Source organism: Parasteatoda tepidariorum, chromosome 8, assembly GCF_043381705.1.
Source record: "Parasteatoda tepidariorum isolate YZ-2023 chromosome 8, CAS_Ptep_4.0, whole genome shotgun sequence".
Lineage (NCBI taxonomy): Eukaryota > Metazoa > Arthropoda > Arachnida > Araneae > Theridiidae > Parasteatoda > Parasteatoda tepidariorum.
The window spans coordinates 35,074,795-35,087,488 of record NC_092211.1 but is presented as its reverse complement, the minus strand read 5'-3'; the positions used below and the strand labels follow the sequence as shown (position 1 = coordinate 35,087,488).

The 12,694-nt window shown below is 28.1% G+C and overlaps 1 protein-coding gene across 1 annotated transcript in view; it reads left to right on the top strand.

Moving 5' to 3' along the window:
- LOC107455980 (cell adhesion molecule Dscam1-like) overlaps positions 1-12,694 on the top strand; it is a 428,665-nt gene that overhangs the window by 325,268 nt on the left and 90,703 nt on the right. The gene's annotated exons all lie outside the window — the stretch shown is intronic.

Here is a 12,694-nt window from a genome sequence, read left to right as displayed (position 1 = left end):
ATATATATACATATATATATACAGGGAGCAATACCGGTGTCCATCTGCGTTAAAGGGTATAAAAGCAAATTATAAGGAAAACGGCTGTTTACTTTGCTTAAGTTTCATTTCTCAGAAATAGATAATAATACGTCATTTTCTGATAGGCACTTGTCCATTATTCTTCCTCTGCGTCCCAAATAAATGAGCGTTCTAATTGGCTGTAGCCCGCCACTTTGACACTTGCTGACTTATTAGTTGATGGGTTGAGAATGACAAGACAAGATAAATATTTTCCTCCATGATCTATGTATGTAGTAATAACAAGAAATGATGAGCATCAATTAATTATTATTATTCAGGATATTAGAAGCAAGTTAGGGATTCATAATGAACAAATTCACTATCTTTTTTGAAGTGTTTTACACAAACATGAATGTAACAACTAAACTTCATTTTACATAGATAGAATTTTTGAGCACAATAGAAAGTGAAAAGAAATATTTCAGATGTATTCTAATTCTATTTTGTTTGTGAGTTACGTAGAAGGAAAAACACAAAAACCCATCAAAGCTCTTTTACCAAGAAATCACAAAACTCACAGTTTTAGTAGGAAAGTTTTAGTTTAACAGTACAGAAAGTTTTAGTTTAAAATTACATAATCTAACTTATTAGAAAATTTTTTCAACAATTTCAAAACGGATACATGTCTTAAAATGTCGCCAATTTAATGAGAATTTTCCACATAGATGATGATCTTTAAAATCAATGGAAATGTATCAATTTTTGCATATTTTTATGAGTTTAAATAGTGCACTGTTTGAATATATTTTCAAATATTAAAAATTAACGAGTAATTCTTATTTTTAAACATATTTTTATTTATATTTTATGCGTGCATTCAGGAAATTAAGAGTATTATTTCTTTTTTAATATTTTAAAATTTGGCATCGGAATCTTTTTCAAAAACCCTTCGATTTGCATCCAAATTGAAATTTCATGCCCTTTATATTGCAAAAAGCAGTCAGTAAAAAAGCGTTTGTTAAAGATGGGAAAAACATAAATTTACAGCCGTATACAATTATAATAATGCAACAGATGTTACAAAATAATAACAAAACAAAGATTTCAAAATAATATTTGTTATAAAAATATAATAATATTAGTTGCGAAGTGTGATATCATATGATGGGAAAGTCTTCAAAGCCTGCCCTTAAAGCTGAAAAAAATAAACAAATAAAATATTAACTATAGTAAATTTTAACGATAATCTATTCCCTATTTTTTATTTTGTTAAAATGAATACGAATTTTTTTATGAACTAAAAACGAACCATGAATTAGATTTTAAATTTCCTAAAAAATACATTTCCTCTGAAAGGTTGAAAAAAGCCGTTATACATCTTTCTTTACAAAAATAAATATGTTATATCCATATGTCATGCTAGAGGATAATATACTCATTATATTGAGTTTGTCCTTTTGAGAAAATAGATATATTTAGAGTTAAATTAGCAATAAAAAGCCTAAAAGATAAGATAAATATAACTAGATCTATTTTTGTTTTCGATTTTGAACAGCATCTTCTTTCAAAGCACTGCAGCCTGTCACAAGCCAAGGTAGACCCAAAAAGTCTTGCCATCTACTTTCATCCGCAACAGCTCTCTCAGCAAAATCATGTTTGATATTTATCGTTGTTTATTATTACTCTCCGTTCGATATTTGCTGTGAGACGAAATCTTAACTATGTTTCATGATAAGAATTTATGATGTTTAGTAAATATCGATGACTCAGAATTTTTCCATCAGCTTAATCTGAACGGGATCAAAAACATTGAAAAGTGAATCACTCAAGTTTTTTTAATACTTATAGGAAATTGTTTGAATATATTACTTAAGAAAATTTTTAATTTTAGAATTGTATCTTTTCGAATTATATTTATGGGAAATTTTATAAGAAATTTTTGCTCCAGTTTATATTTTATTTTTTATCTCCATGAAACAGAAGCGCAACGAAATTAACCATTTATCATAACTTATGAAATTTAACTGACAGAAATACACATTTTTCTTAATAAGAAAGGATGAACTCAAATAAAAAAACTGATCCCAGTGAAAACTTTCGATTTCTGAGCACAAAACCTGAGTCAATTCACTAGTGCCGTCTCTCCAAACCGTAAATTGGGAAATTTAACTATATTACAACTAAGCAACGAATTGATTTTCGTAGATCCACGAATATCTGCAGGCTTGAATTTCTGAAATTCAGTTTCTGATATTGATTATGTTTTTTTTATGTCTTAAATTAATTTTTATTGAGATTATTAGGTTTTAATAAAGATATAAAATTCCTATTATTTACATAAAATCAGAAGTAAAGGGTTAAAAAAACATAAAAAGAATTCTTGAAGAAAATCTTACAACATCTAATGTTATTAAATAAAATAAAAAATGGTTAAGAAAATTCAGATTTAGGTTTCTTCTTTTGAAATAATAAATAAACTTAAAAAAACATTTCTTTCAGAATTTTTTCTAAATTTATTTCTCTTTCATAAAAATTAAACCGTAAAGAATATAATCAATTCTTCACTAATTTATGTAATTTAGTAATATAAATATAATATTTATCCCATAAGAAACGAACGAAAAATATTCAGATTTAAAAGCTGAAACAAAAGGAAAAATTAACATGTCGGAACATTCTTTAATTGTTAATAGAAATACCAAGAAACCAGAGTCGAAGCTTTTCAAAAATAAGAACGACAAGAGAGAAATTTCCATTTAACGAAGTTTCTGACAAACTAACTTCTACACATCTAAGTTTCGTAACTTTATGGATAACATTTTCAGGCATGGAATTCTCAGGTTCGTTTTCAGATCTTTAAGGTTTATTTTTCGAAACGATTCAAGACAATGATATTCAGGATACATTGGGAAATTAGTTTTTAAAATATTCTCGTCACTATGATATTTTAGGATTTGTTAAAAATTTACGATATGTCAAAATTCTTATGATCTATTGATTAAAAAAGAGATTCCTTAAGGATAAGATTCCCTGGAAAATATTTAATTCTTTAAAAAATATAAAATAAAAAGCTTAAAACAATATATAAATATTTAAATCAATTAACATAAAAACAAAAACGAAAAAAAATTGCATTTTTGGTTTTTGTTTTTGAAATTATTAATGTTAAAATAATTGAAATAAATTTTTCCAAAGCTTTTTATATCTTTTATTCTTTCCATATAAATAAAATTGCAAAAAAAATTCATAAATTCTTCAATTTTCTTATGCAACTTTACAAAATTTATGTTTAAAAACAAAATTTTTAAACATAGTGAAAAATTGCCATGCAGGATCAAAAAGCTTTTTCACTGTTAAAAGAAAAGCAGGGTTGATGGTTTTTCATGGCAACAACGGCAAGAGAGAAATTTAGACTCTACTAAGCACCGAACCGATTTTCGTAGCTCCATGGATAACATTCACAGGCATGGATTTCAGATATTCGATCTTGAATCTTAAAAGTATTAAAAAATAATGGAATATGGAATACAAAGATATTTCAAATAAACCACGAAAAATTTTTTTCTGATATTGTCATAGCGATGCTAAAAAATACCAATTTTTCGTGATTTGTTGAGCTTTTATATGTGCCGCAGTTTTCTGATATTTTGCTTTTTTTACCATTTAGCTTAAGAAATTTATATTTTTTAAAAAATTAACTTTTAATTTAAAACCTGATAGCGATGTTTTAATATTATAATCGATTAAATGAAAACAAAATCCAGCAAAATTAGGTTTTACATTATAGTTTTTGGAATTGTAAGCTTATAAAAATTCAAAATCTTTTATTTCTCCCAAATGAAAGTGAAAGCGCGAAGAATATGATCAATTCTTCCTTTTAACTTATGTAACTGTACAAAATAAAATACATATTTATCTCAAACGAAAAGAACGAAAAATATTCAAATAAAAAAATTCAAAGCATAATGAAAAATTGCCATGCCGGATCGCAAGACTCTTTCACTGTTAAAAGAAAAGCCGAGAAGCAGGAGTCGAAGCTTTTTCATAACAACAACGGCAAAGAAAGAAATTTCCACTTTACTAAGCACCGAACCGATTTTCGTAGCTCCATGGATAGCATTTACAGGCATGGATTTCTGATATTCGGTCTCAAATCTTGAAGGCTTTTTTTCCTCCCACGACAGAAAGGAATAACGGTTATTGAAAATATGGTCTTGGTAAGATTTTGAGGAATGGGGAGGAGGGAATGTTCTTGGTGTGTTGCATACCATGTATGCTTACACAAGACTGGATATTTTGCTTCATTTCAATATCACGCTGATTCGCTTCACTGATTCGTAGAATGAGGGTTTTTTTCGTTCAGGAATTTTTACAATAGATTTTGCTTTTTCATGGTTTAAATGAAATGAAATATTAGAGTGTGCATTTGAGATAAATCATTAGCAGAATCATTTGACTATTTATTGTTCTAAATTAATATCTAAAATTTTTAAAAGGCATGTGCTTCATAAAAAAATTTTGTTTCTATATTAAGATAAGTACATAGTTTTTTTCCTTTGAATGCTTCGTGGTTTAGTATCGAATACTACGTTTCGAAACAGATTTATATATATATNATGACCACCCACTATCTATAAAAAAGGGGTTCACCCAGATTTTCATGGTTTCTCGCCCAGGAACAATGTTTTCATGGGGCACGTTAGGACCCATAATCCTCATAGAACAATCCCTGACGTCTGTAAGCTACTTGAACATAGTTGCAGACCAGGTTCACCCATTCATGGCAACAGTTTTTCTTGCGGAGGACGGTGTTTACCAACAGGATAATTCACCATGTCATAAGGGTCGAATTGTCATGGATTGGTTCGAGGAACATTCCGGCGGTTTTAAAGTCATGTCTTGGCCCCCAAATTCTTCTGACCTTAATCCAATAGAGCATTTGTGGTCCTACTTGGAAAACCAAATTCGTGCTGCCACGCTACCCCCTCGCAATGTGAGGGAATTGCAGGACCAGTTGGTGAGTGCTTGGTACCATATACCTCATACTACCTATCAGTACCTTGTAGTATCAATGCCACGGCGGGTGCTAGCAGTTTTGAGGGCTAAAGTTGGTCCTACATGTTATTAGCAGGGTGGTCATAGTGTAATGGCTCTTCGGTGTACATATTATCTCTGTGACACAAAATACTATTTCGTTGAAAATTTAAATTTTAAAAGTGAAAAGTTCAAATTCTTGAATTTTTAAAAAAAACTATTAACTTTGTTTTATTAATTTTATAATTTCTTAGGATATCATTTTTGTTTTAAGTTTGTTGCTTATTTTAAAGTGTACGTTTTAATTTTTGTAAAATAAGGTTTCGAAATTGCTGTACTAAAAAGAAATAAGCAAGGTTTAGAATATTAATGTATAAATGGTTAAATAATATTATTTCAAAGTAAATAATTGACTTAATAATTGACAAATGAATTGACCAATAGCTTACTGACCACAGTCAGTAAGCTTATTGGTGACCACTTTGATCAGCCTGCATTGGAACCGACGGTAAGTGGTATTTAACACTTCTACTCTCTTATTAAACTCTTCTACCGTTATGTTCTCGATCTCGAGTGCAGGTCATCGGACTACCAATACGGGGGAGCCATCCTCTCTGCAGATTATCAAAATGATGGCATATTTTCGGATCGTCGATTCCCACACCATCGCCAATAGCCCAATGTATAGCTTTATTGAGACATTAATAAAGTACCTATCCTATCTACCGTAATTGAAATTAAAACGAAAATGAGTTTGCTCAAATTAGAAATAAATAATTACAAATACGGTGGAAAGAATATATGGGATAAACACTATGACAGATTTATTGTTTGATTAAATATTAATAGAAACATGTTTGCTACCGATATGTATATTTAAATATTGTTTAAAAATATATTAAAAATATAAATTTTATAATCATAAATTAAATTTAAAAATATTTTATTTGTGCTATAACTTGTAGAACAGGGAATAAAATTGTAGTTTTTAATTACTTTTAATTAACTAACTGATGTTTTTTTTATTTTCATTGATTCAAGTATCGAATTCGATACTACAGTGCGTAATTTATAGTATTTTTTATATGTATCGTATTGTTCAATTATATATCGGGATTTATTTTCGAAAATAATGTTTTGTTTTGTAAAAATAGAAGTAGTAAATTAATTTATTGTTAATGAAAGTTCTCGAAAAAACACCAATAAATGCTATCAAATTATATAGATAAATGATCTTTTTAGCTTTAAAGTCTATAAATAAAACTGAATCCATGCAGTATGAAATTGCATAGTCTCATTAAAAGTTCATTTTACACACCGATGTCGGTGGAGTAAAGTTGTTTCTACGGTATATAAATCAGCGCAGAAGCCATTAAGGTTACCAGGAAAACCTATTAAATCAGATAAGGCATTTTTATAGATAGGGCATAAAATAGAGGAGCAAATAATCATTATAGATTGCTAATGGACAACATTATATAAAAATGTTAGGTTTTCCTAGATTTGGGTAAACAATTTCTTGTTTCATAAACAATAAAAAGAATTACAAAAAACTAAATTAGATATTCTAATTATTTTGTCATTATTTTTAAGATATCATTACAATAATGAATGAAATTGCGCAAGATATATTGTTTTAAATGTAGATTTTGTTTTCAATTTACTCTTTATTTTGATAATAAATTAAAAGGCTTAAAAATGTTTTTTTTTCCAAAATACATTAGTTAATTAATTAATATAATATAAAACATTATCCTTATAACTTTATGTTTATTTTCATTATTATTTATTGAAGGGGGAATTGCTGTAATTTTTCCCAATGCTTGCTTGGTTATTGACTGTCGTCATTCGGGTATCAAAAGGGAAGATTTATTGGCCACACTCTCAGGAGCACAATAGTAAGTGGGCCACTGTAAGAAGGACATATAGTACAGAGAAGAGGAGGGAAGAGCAATCCTTCCTTATCCGGGATTCGAATCCTGGACCTTTCTGACTTGAAGTCAGCTCTCTGATTGCTGTACTGTCGGTTTGCGAATTGCTGTAAATACATTTCTGTCAATTTATGGCAAAGGCATTTAGGATGACAAGTTAAATGAAACATGATAAAAAAAACATTGAATTGTTTCCTAGATGCTTATCCAGGTATATTAACATGTTAACTTACTAATACTCTGCGCCTTCCCTCCACACAGTATTTACCGATCTTAAAATTGGATAAAATTTTTAAGAAAACAACTCCACCTTTTACGATTTCAGACACAAAAACCCTACATTATTTAACAAAACTGTATTTGTTTAAGTGTAATAAGATTTTCTCGATAAAAAAACAGGAAAAAAAACATGTAGTTCGATAAAAATTTAGTATTGTGAAAGTTTAATTAGGATTATCAGTAAGAACATTTTTTAGTGTTATTTCATAAATTTTTCTTAGATATTTCAGAAATATTTCAAACATATCTCAAAAATTTCAATAGTTGTTGCCTAAAAGTGAATATTTATGGGTTTTTATGAATAAAATATTTATAAGACTATTTGAAATATGGCCACAGCTAATTTTTTTCGTGGTTGTTAATTATTTGAAACTTTCTTTTGACTAAAAACTGGTTTATAATAGAAATATTGAAACATTCCGAAACTAATTTTAATATGAAAACTAACGAAACAATCTGAATGAAAGTGATTAATTGATGTAATATTTAAAGAAAAGAGTAGTCTTCATTGGCCAAAATTTAGGTACTCTCATCATATTAGGGAAATAATTGCAATTCAATATAATGTTTAACATTATCAAACAAATATTTTTTTTGAGTATTCTTTCTCGACATTAAATTTATTTACATAACAAAACCTTAATTCTAAAGATTTCATTTCTAACTAACCAGTATAATCATTTACTGAATTTCAATGCTATTGGAATTCTCGTTTAATTCATAATTCAATTTCAATAATTATACATATTGAATAATCGAATTAAATAATTATACATATTGAATAATTCCTTTAAATAATCATTCATATTGAATAATTCAACTATATAATTATACATATTGAATAATTCAATTAAATTCATCATTCAGTTTCGAAAAAATTAATATAATTCAGTAGATCAAAGTAATGATGTTTTCTTCCGAAAATTTTGAAAGTTTCAATGGAGTGTTTCACTAGACAAAAATCTAAGAAAATTTATTTCTCATCATTTAAGTAAATCAAAATGTTCAGAAAAAAATTCAAATTATTAAAGATTGGCTTTTCTCCCCTGTATGATAATACTTAATGTAAATGAGATCTATAATTATTATAATAATTATCATCAATTTAAGAACAATGATTTTTAATATTGCATCAGTTTCGTAAAAATTATATTCGAATTAAATATGTCAGTAAGGGGAATAAACGCCATTATGATTCCCTCGATTTACAATTCACACCTGTTTGACGAATCAACTGATGAAAAAAGGTAATAAAAAATTCTATGGTTCCATGACTATTTATAACTAATCTACGGCTAAAGTTCCTTGCAGATTGCGTAAGGTGATATGGTCATGATTGTCATCATCATGGTCATGATTGCAAAAGTAATTTTGTTTTTGAATTTGTCCCACTGCTATAGATGTATAAATCTTTATTTTTGATGAAGAATTTAGCAAGATTTTTCTAGATAACGAAAGGGGGTCTGGATAGACCTCACGCATACCTTTGCTTTCCTTTCAAGAGCTCCAGTTCTTCTTGATTAAAAATAAAAATAGCTATTTTTGATGAGTAATAATGATAACTGTAAGTGATTTAAAAATTAAAAATTAAATTCTGTTTTTATCAAATTTCAAGAAAGAATTGAATTTTCAAAATGAAGTAAATTTGTAAACAGATATTTGAAATTAATAAATTATTAAAATGGTATTTAAAGTGAATTGAAATAGCAAAATGATATATAACATTATTTATAATAAAATGAAAGTTCTACATAGCCATCTGAGTGTGAAGCCAAATCATCCTTGATATCATTAGTCAAAAATGGAACCCAACAAGATTACAACACAATATTCGTCATCCAGTTACATCAAAATGTCTACAAGAAAGAAAAAAAATAAATCTCAAGAACTGACTTTTTTCCTCTAGAATAAAGTTTGATGAAAAATGATGGTTTGAAGGTTTCACAGCTTTATATTTTCAATATCATATTCTCTGCCAATGTTCGATAACTCAGTCACTGTAGTTCACAGTTTGGAGCGTGACGGGAATTTTTTATCCAATATCAAAAGAAAAATAGATGTCATGAAACTGTAATGTCATAAAACTCATTTTTACTAGAAAGGTAGAATTTTGAAGAAAAAAAAATTAGCAATACAAAATGTTAGAGTGAAAAATGTTACTTAAGAACTTGTGCAGAAGTAAAGATATTTTAGACAAAATAGATTAAAAAAAATAATTTTAAGTTTTTGCAGTTATTACATTTACAAATATAATATCTAAAAATTAACATCTGGTTTGCTGTAATCAGGTATGGGATGTGCTTTGTATTCCATAAAATAGTTGTTCAGTCTTTATTTATTTTTGTAATTCAGAAATAAATTTTAACATGGTAAATCTCTTTTACGAGCTTAAATCGTTTTTAATTATTATTAAATATTATTCAAGAATTTTAAGTAAATCATTTAAGTACATTAGGACATGGTTAAATATAGAAATACATTACATATTTGTTAACCAACCTTCTAAAAAAATAACAGTTTTATTCTTTTTTATAATTAAAAGTAAATATTTTGAATTGAGTAAATATTTTGTATGGAATTCTCCAAATCACAATAATGATGAGATTTTAAGTTCTTCTAAACATTTTTAAACTTTTGACTAAACATTTTTGTTGATTTCCTACTAAGACACTTTAATTTGATTATAGAAAAAGAGAAACTAATTATCTTAAGAAATTCTTGCAAGTTCACACAATACAGTTCAGGAAATTCTCACATTTGAAAAAAAAAATTCTCACGCTTTTTTTTTTCCTTCACGGAGTGCAAAAAAAAAAACAACTTAAACTTAATAACTGCAATTTTTGGACTTTTACGCACTAGGAATTAATCTTAATGGTTTCGGAGACTGACTTTAAGTAATTGATTAATGCAAAGTTAATGCCACTAATTAGTTAAAGCAACTGAGTAATTAAGTAATGCAAAATGTTGGGCTGTTTGAAAAGTAGTTTTGTTGTTTTTTTCCCAAATGAGGACTTAGTTATGTTTTTTCATAGCCAAAGCCAGACATATAATCATGTATGTTATCTCATTTGATATAGCAAGGGTTACTCAGTAAAAAGTTTCATTGATCCTGCTCAGTAGTTTCTTATTGGTGCCCTTTCAAATATGAAATGCTAAAGGGAGCATTTTTGGAATATTTTACTATTTTTGCTATCGGAATTTTTTTTACTTCCTTACTTTTTTACTATTATTGATTTTATTTTTCAAACTGTTCGACCGATTACTTTTAAATTTTAGATTTTGACATTTAAAATTACATGCATTAAATTAGGGTAAAAGTTTAAATACCTTACAATTCAAAATGAGTCTGACATGATAAATTCAACAATGAAAGATGACTAATTATACGAAGTAATTCGATATAGAACTATATTTGGATAAACACGTTTTATGAGGGTGTGCAAAAAGTATTTTCTGCATTTATGTAGTTCTGTGGACATGGTTATAAACGCAAAAAAGTGAATTAATGTTCTGTTAATCTACATTTGCAAATGTTTTTCTGCCTAAACTATTGGATCCTTATTTTCCGGCTACCCTACACAATTTGAGGGTAAAGAATCCAAATCCTTCGAAGAAAGAAATATTTACTCATGAAAATTTGTTTTTTTTGTCATAATCCGTTATTTAAAAAAACATTTTGGACTAATTAGGTAGCATACTTAACGTTCGAATCTTTGAATTACTTAATATTTGTCATTAAGTTAAAACTTAACTAATTTTGTAAACTTTATATTTAATTTATAGAGGCGGGGTTTGTAATTGATAGACTTGGGTTGTGACATAGCATTTTAAATCGAAACGAATTAAATTGAACGTTATGTCACACACTCTGCAGACTATGCTATGTTCTAAGATTAGAAAGAGCTGTAGATTTAAAGAAAATAAACTTTTGTAGTTATAGCACAATATTGCACCAAATATTTGATGTTTGTCAGATTATGTATACAGAATAACATATGATGTGATCGGAATTAAGCATCTCAGTTAAGTTTCTGTTACGTATATCATTGCGCTTTTAGAAATTTCGGAGAGTGTTGAACCTGAATGTCATTCACCTTTAAAGCAACATAATTACGATTCTAATTAAAACTATCGTAAATCTCAAACTTGAATGTATGATACTGGGTTATATTTGAAACATGGCTAAATTCAACAATCTACTGTAGCACATTTTCACTGTTTTATAGCTCACCATTTAACCGACTTTCATGAAAATGTATAATCGTACAATTTTGTTATGTGATTTACGTGTAAACATTCGAATCTGAGGACGAGATCTGCGACAATCTGCTCAATTCTGCACACATTTCCCTAATCCAAAACCTTAGAAAACAGCCTTCCATACAAAAACCTTGCATTGAGGTTGAACTAGCGTGAAAAAATTCGCCCAGAAAGCACTGTTTAAAGTCCTTAAGTTTTATTTTTAACGAAGCCTTTCTTGTTTACATATGATATTATGCAATGTGGTATAGTATACCGCATAGGAAATATTTGTTTAATAACGTAAAGAAAACGAAGGAAATAAATATAAAAATATGACCACCGAAGCCGGCGTCTTCAGGGGGTGCCGGCCTCTGTAGCCAAAAAAACAAAACCATTTCTAATTGAGGGAGAAGCAAATGCCTAAATTAACTCCCTTAGTACCCCTATGGTTTTGTGTAGAAGTCCAGGAGAAAACATGAAATACAAATAACAAATTCAGAAAAGAAACTCAAACAAAATCATCAGAAAAATAAAAACTCACATAGTCACAGGTCAAACATCAATTTCACAAGCAAACCAAATGAAAAGAAAACACTAAAAATTAAAGAAAACAACGCCCTCTATTCAATGCGCAGATGGAGAATAATATGAAAAAAGTCAAGAGAAAGAAATACGTAATTCTTTCTCTTAATTAATTTGCGATGAATATCATTAACTTAATTATGGTACTTTAATATGCTATATTTCTGTTAAATTAATAGTTTTTACTTAAGAAAAATTGCTGTAATTCAATTACTGCTTCTTTTATTCAATTTATGTAATCAATTACGGCAGCCAACTAAACTATATTTCAATATGTTATTTCCAAATATATTGGGTTTTTAAATTTTAAACAATTGTTTATTAATTAAATAAATATTTAATAACATATTCTAACCCAATATAATTTGGAAATAATATATCGAAAAATAGTTTAGTTGATTATCATAATTGATTACTTGAATTACATAAAAGACGTAATAATCAAATAACACCAATTTTTCTTACTTACCAATATAACATATTGTTGTTGCAGTCTGGCGCAGAGAGGGTGCTATTGTTCTTGTTATCCATTGGCGCCATCTATGGCCAATAAATCGACTTCCACCACACGCATTCGTCACACTCGTTTATAGGCAGACCCATTCCTACATCCATTTATTCAT